Below are 7773 nucleotides of genomic sequence, written 5' to 3' on the forward strand. Positions count from 1 at the left end.
AAACCAGCAGGTAGAGAGGATAAGAAACCCGGTTATATCAGAGTTTACAGTCACTTTATTCATTTCAATCATTTATTCATTTTTAAAATGGTGGTTAAAGGAATGGATTTCAACACCTTAGTAAAAGCATAGGTACTTCTGGTCAAATAGTACTAATATACACCTGAAATATTTGGTGTAGAGGAGCCATTCAACATTGCCAGTGTTTGGGCCCATCTTACATTCTCGGAAAGCCTGTCCCAGACTCTGGCAACATAACACGGAAACGTAACCTCACCATGTTTAGTCCAGACTCTACCATACATTCGAAAACTCCCTCAGTTTCCCTTCTCCCTGAGTAGAAAGTATGTTTCATTTCAGTAAGTGCTGTGAATAATAACTATGTCAACATGACGTGGACAAGTTTTCTTCCTCGGTGTGCATTTATAGTATATCTGCACAGCGCCCCCTTCTGCTCTGGAGTGTGCATCCCAAGCAGTGGAGTAGAAAGCATTGCATTTAGCTTTCAAATGTAGTGGAGTTATAGTAATCCGTTCTCAACACAAACACGGCTCAAGTAAAGTACAGATACCATAAATGCTCTAATATAGGCCCGGGCCTTTATTTACTCACGGCCATCTAGGACCAGGCCTTTATTGGAACCAGGCCACAATTAGAGACAGGCTTTTATTTCTATTTGAGCAAAACGGACGACCAGGAAAATGAAGAAAAACGCGATTTGTGTCCATTTGCACCTAAAATATTACGTTCATTTATTAATTAATGAACATTTCAAACCCTCTCCCAGCGGCTGGAACATTGACGCCTTTTATTTTGTCGGGACAACAGGAAGTGTTTCGTTGCTGTTAGCGGAGCTTTGACATCAATGTCACTGCAGGTTTCTGTTTCGTTTTTACCGCGGACCGGATTATTTGTTGTTATCTTGTGTAAAAGGCGAGTTTAGACGGAGCGTTTGTGTTTGTGATCGATCATGAGACTGACCCGAGAGAAGACGAGACGCTCGCGCTGATGGGAGTTATTTTGAGGCGTGGGACTGACCTGCACACGGAGCAGCTGGACGTGCTTTGAAGACGCGGTGGTGACTTTATTAAAACCCTGGAGGGTCACACAACATTTGTTGCCTTGTTTCCAAAGATAGTCACAGGAGGTTTGAAAAGTGTCTAAATCTGTGTCAAAGTTACGCTCGGATCAGCTCCTCCGCATCGTTCCCCATCGGCCCGGGTTCCCGTTTGCTTACTTCCTGCACGTGAGTTATCATTTACACGAGTATGAGACAAATTCCTAACATGGGGAATATTTCTACCGCTAGTTTCTAATAAAAGCCCCGGCCTGTTTTAGAGACCGGCTTTTATTTGCCTCTGCCAGCCACGAACCCGGCCTCTGTTAGAGACCCGGCCGCTAATGGAATACAGGCCAGTTTTGGAGAATTTACGGTACTCAAAAACTGTACTTTGGTATAGCACTAAATTTCCATAGTTACGACTAAACGGATAAATACAACTCAAAATGGTTAGTACTGAAAGGGTTCAACTTCCGACTTGTTCGATACAGGGGGATATGACAGCTAATTAGCGGGTTATTAGGAACGCAAAGGCAACTCATGAATAAGTGAGGCTGAAATAATCAGTGGCCGCTCCTCGGAAACCTGGCGCCACATCGTACAGGATTACTCGGGCCTTCGGTGATGTGCGCGCGGGGCCTGTTTTTACGCGGTGAGGGGCGCGGGGCCTGTCAGCGCGGGGGACGGGCTGTCAGCTTGTTAATTGCCTGGGCGTGACCTGCTCGCCGCGGCTCACCTGCCTAATTACAGTCCGAGCAGAAGGCGCGTGACACTGTCATCTATATTAGACTGCGCTGCCGCTTTGTCCTTCACTGTCAACTTACGCTGCTTTGACATTTAAATATTTCACAGCCCGGGTGTTTCCCACGTGTCCTTCGGGAGGAAATCGCATAAAGCTAATACTGACAATAGACATTTTCAATCAAGGGTGTTTGTGCTGTTTAGAGGAAACGGGGCTGGTTGTATCGTTGTGTTTTGCAGCCACGCTGTGTTTTGACGTTGTTTGAGGACGACAAGTTTAACGTCCGACTTCTTCTGCTGTGATGTGTTTTCATTCACTCCAAAAATGTTGAAATAAAGATTGTGTTTTATAGGTTCTGACCAATTTGAGTCATAGAGCGTACAATGGCGATGGACTGATGTGAGCTAACGAAGCTTGTTCATGCTAGCATTTTGCTAGCCTTTGGTTTTGGAGCCAGTTCTATAATATAGAATAAACGATGTTGCGCATGTTGAGACAAACACGTGTAGGTAAGAAGGACAAACCTATAATGCCTTAAAGCAGGGGTAGGCAAGTTTGCGTTGAGGAGGGCCGATTTTCATCATCACCAAAACACCAAGGGCTGAACCTCAACATTGTAGCCTAAAGTAAAGAACTTTTTCTGCAAATGCCACAGTTTTACATCAGTGGTTCCCAAGTCGGGACCCAATGCTACCCTTGGAGGACAGGCCCAAATAACCCAAACAAAACCTTAATTTGTCATATATTGTACAAAGTATTGTGTTTTCCCACACAAGTTTTTATTGAACAAGCAGTAAATATGCCTTTAAATCTGAAATTCCAAGCAGTTCAGATGGAACATATTGAAAAAATGTTTCCGGGACTCGCGACCCACTGAAAAAGGTTCTGCGACCCACTTTTGGGTCCTGATCCACCAGTTGAGATTCACTGTTTTCCTGTAGGACCAAGTGGGATATTCTGCCAGGGCATTTTTTGAATACTGACACTATTGCTTGCATTTTTAGAGTACTGTAAAAGGAATTTGATCTTTTATTTGCATAATAATGTTTCTCAAAATCATCTTGAGGGCCAGAGGTTCTGTGCTGGAGGGCCAGATATGACTGACTTTGCCTACCCCTGCCTTAAAGGAACAGGCAACTGTTTTTCCATACTGAGATATCTTCTTACCTGAGCTTAGACGAGTTGATACGTACCTGTCTGGCCTTTGTGCGTGCCCGTGGAAGAGCTTGGTCGCTTCCAACTCCCCCCCCAGTTTGGAGCTATAGGAATATATTGGGAGAAGCCAAATGCTATCAACATCTTTGGTCATTTTGCGTGACTGAGGGCAGACAGTTACACATCAACTTGTCTAAGCTCAGGTAAGAACATATCTCAGTATGAAAAAACAGTGACCTGTTCCTTTAAAGAGGCAAAAATGTTTCAATGGAAAGCCCATTAGAGCGAGGAACTTCCAGAGCCTTCCCCCACTTCATATTGATCATCATAATTTCACCATCGGCGCTTCTTGAGCACAATTTTGCCATTTTATTTCAAGAAACAAATGTCACAATCCCAAACATTGAGACAAACTATCCCACACATTGCATACATGGTCACAATTGAGATCTGACACTTAGGTTTCGTAAAAAGTAAACAAAAGTGCGTAACGTTTCCATAAGTTCATTGATTTCCTATAATAAAAGTTTCAGGTGCTGCATGACCTGCTTTATACTTTCATATATTTAGGACAGGGCTCGTATTTTTATTGAATGAAATGTCCATCATTTCACACTCGTGCGGAGATCAGACCAAGTTCTGAAACCTTCGGGAGGCAGCAGTGGCTTGTGGGATTGTTCTTAGCTCCTTATGGGCTGATGAGGGACATCCTGAGGTTCCTCTGCATTATAGGAAGCATCACAGCTCCTCTCCTCACTCCCTCCTAACTGGCGATGATGTCCGGGTCAACGATGAGGAGAAGGAGCTTCCTACTTATTTCCACTTTTTAGATGCAGCCTGATTTTTTAGAGGTCAAACATTTATTTATAGAAGAGAAGCCAAGTTAACTATAAACTTCGTGAGACAGCTTAGTTTGACTGTACTGATGATGTGCTGCAGTTAGTGGTGGGACTCGATAAATAATGTAGCGAATTAATCACAGCTTCACTTATTCAGGGATAGTATTTCTTTTATAGGGTATATTTTAGATGCTTCTTTGTGTTTTCCTCAGTTTGAACTTATTTTGCTGGAGATGTGAGTCCTGATCATTTCAAACACTTCAAAGACAAGAGCAGTTTGATTTACTTTGGAGAATGATCTTTTTTAAATAAGTTTATTTTTCACAGTAACATTGTTTCTGGCTTCATGCCGTGTTCGTCCAGAAGCAACATCTTACAGGAAAAAGGAAACAGAAAAAGTGTCGCTAAATTAAAGTGTGATTAATTTTGATTTAATTAATCAGAATGAATTGAAAAAAGACCCAGCCCTAGTTGCAATAGTAACTCCTGTCAGCTGTGGTCTGACTACAGTCTTAAAAAGTGTGGATGATTGTCTCGTGGTCCAAGGAATCCTGTTCCAGTCCCCGATGACGTTTCCAAAATGTGTTCTGGGTCTTGGGAGCAGAGCAGACAGCGAGGCTAACGGGCAACTGTTCACTAAATGGAAGTATCGCTTAATCCTAGGGCGAGGAACAAAGTACGGGAAAGCCAAGACTCTAGACAGTGACAGAGCAGTGATGGATTTGGTTGGTTGTTGTGTCCAGGGATACAGAAAGACACAATTTATAGGCCCGGGCCTTTATTTACTCAAGGGCATCTAGGACCAGGCCTTTATTGGAACCAGGCCACAATTAGAGACAGGCCTTTATTTCTATTTGGACGACCAGGAAAATGAAGAGATTTGTGTCCATTTGCAACTAAAATATTAGGTTCATTTATTAATGAACATTTCAAACCCTCTCCCAGCGGCTGGAACATTAACGCCTTTTATTTTGTCGGGACAACAGGAAGTGTTTCGTTGCTGTTAGCGGAACATTGACATCAATGTCACTGCAGGTTTCTGTTTTGTTTTTACCGCGGACCGGATTATTTGTTGTTATCTCGTGTAAAAGGCGAGTTTAGACGGAGCGTTTGTGTTTTTGATCGATCATGAGACTGACCCGAGAGAAGACGAGACGCTCGCGCTGATGGGAGGAGTTATTTTGAGGCGTGGGACTGACCTGCACACGGAGCAGCTGGACGAGCTTTGAGGACGCGATGGAGACTTTATTGAAACCCTGGAGGGTCACACAACTCTCCCCCTGTTTCCAAATGAAGAGTTCATTTGCAAAAGCAGATATCTCCGTTTTGAATTTTTTTCAAAATCGTTTTGGATATTTGCCACTTATGATGCTAAAGTTGTGTGAATTTAGTTAAGAACAAGTGACTTAATATTTTTATGGCACTGAAACAAATCTGGGAATAAAAAACACTGCTATGTAAAGAGAAATGTTGAAGCATACGTTGACTTCTTTCAATGGCACTTATCTGTTTTTGCAAATGAACTCTTCAAATATGGTCACAGGAGGTTTAAAAAGTGGCTAAATCTGTGTCAAAGTTACGCTCGGATCAGCTCCTCCACAGCGCCCCCCTCGGCCCGGGTTCCCGTTTGTTTACTTCCTGCACGTGAGTTTTCATTTACACCAGTATGAGACAAATTCCTAACATGGGGAATATTTCTACCGCTATAGTTTCTAATAAAAGCCCCGGCCTGTTTTAGAGACCGGCTTTAATTTGCCTCCGCCAGCCGCGAACCCGGCCTCTGATAGAGACCCGGCCGCTAATGGAATACAGGCCAGTATTAGAGAATTTACAGTAGTTAAATATTCTTTGCAACTAAGTATGTCTTCTTTAGTTATGTATATTATCGCATAAACCTGTAGTCTAGACAGTTTCCAACTTGATATGATTCTTAGTTCAGCAGTTCATATTATAGTCCGCTCTCAAGTGTCAATGCTCCTGGACTTGTTACAAACTTGCACTGTTAGTTTGGTTAAAAAAATAAAAAATCGAGGGAAGATCTATTTGAAGTGAGAGTTGGGGGGATGTAAATGAGATGCAGATGAGATGCTAATGAGCGCACAGATGAAGAGGGGAAAAGGGGGGGTTGCCAGGTAGGAGGTAAAGTTTGCTTAGAGAGCGCGCGGTGAGACCGGAGCCGGGAGCACACCGGTCGGCTGAGCAGTGAGCGGACTTCCCATGATGCCGCGCTGCACCGGCCCCGCCCCTGGGCTGATGAATGCTGATTAAAGGCCCAATTACATCTCATCACAACAGCTCCATCTCCCCGCTCTCCACAGTGCATGGGCCAACTTCTGCTGCCATCAGTCTTTCAAACTTCATTAACCATGTCAGGAATCTACACGTGATTTAAAATGAAGCAGTTTGGATTTGTCATTTTTGTGTTAAAATCAAAATATCTACTGACCCATGAATGTTTAAAAGAACCTGTGAACTGCTAAAATGCTAACAGGGGGTTGATGAGCATGCGCAACATTTTCGTTTGACCTTTTGTCATTGTCAGCAAACAGTTAGCCCCGATTAGCTCGAGGTGTGTTCAGACCAAACTGCTGTTTTGGGGTGTTTTTCTGATCTGTAACAATACACCCAAGGTCTACACCAGGCTGTCTCTCAATGTTCAAGCTCAAATTCACCTAAAACTATTGAAACAGTGTCCGATTAGCGCTCGTAGCAGCTAATGCTATATGAAACTATGCTAAGTTATAATAGACTAATAGACTTAAAAGTAGCTTTATATGTAGTTAATGGTTTTAGTGACTTTATTGGTGCATATTTCTTGTTTTCGTTTGATCGATCCATGCTAGCGTTAGCTGTAGCATGGATGAGAATCCAACACACATACTCTGCACTGATCCAGCCACTAAAGCTGCCTCTCCCGTCAATCGTGTTGGAGTAGTACTGCGTTTTGCTGAACAACTACAGGAATCAATTTGAAATAGCTGGTTACTTACTTCGGGCTAATCCGATGCTTAGTCAGACTGCTCGTTTTACGCACGAGCAGCACAGCCTATGTTTATCTAGCCACTGAGAGCTGAACACTTTCCTGAGCGAAAGAGCAAAGAGCAAAGAGTTTCTGCAGCACAATATCAAAGCGCTGGCTTTGCCGTGCCTCAGAAACAGGGCCAACACATGTCCACCAGCCCCTGTAGCACCTAACTCCCCACGCCGCAGGAAAAAGGCTGAAGGAGACAACTCCTCTGTTCTGTAATAAATATTAATCACATTTACAGTAGTATCCAATCAACTGAGCCTACATACAGTGGGGGAAAAAAGTATTTGGTCAGTTTCACATAGACATTGTATTGGATTTTGGCCAAATACTTTTTTCCCCCACTGTATACATACAAACTGCTAGCTTATCAGCTAAACCCATTTGAGATCTACAAACATCTTCTTCTGAGACACTGAACAGTGAAGAGGCACCAAGAGCCCCCACACCTGCAGCACGGAGGAGGCGTCACAAGAGGAGCTACAGGAAACAACAAAAGGGACCAACGAGGAGATGGTGATAGACTGTGGAGGGAGCTGTGCAGGAGGAAGAGGAAGGACGAGGTGGAGCTGACCAGTGCAGGACACCACGCTCTGAGACGGGGACAAGCCCAGGAGGCGGTGCACCGTTTCAGATGATCAGAGGAGACAGAGGGCAGCTACAGTTTCTCCATCCTCCAAGGTCATGCGGGTGGAGTGGCTGAAGGACAACGAGATCATCGACCCGGCCGAGGACAGGAACTTCTACATCACCGTGGACACAATCTGATCATCAAGCAGGCGCGTCTGTCCCACACGGCCAACTACACCTGTGTGGCCAAGAACATCGTGGCCAAGCGCAAGAGCTCCACCGCCGTGGTCATCGTCTATGGATTTCCCATCAACCAGTGCTCCTCCTGTGACCAAAACAGTGAAGATGGCGGACGCGACACAACGATCTTTCACCAATG

This window comes from Gobius niger, assembly GCF_951799975.1.
Source record: "Gobius niger genome assembly, chromosome: 13".
NCBI classification, from domain to species: domain Eukaryota; kingdom Metazoa; phylum Chordata; class Actinopteri; order Gobiiformes; family Gobiidae; genus Gobius; species Gobius niger.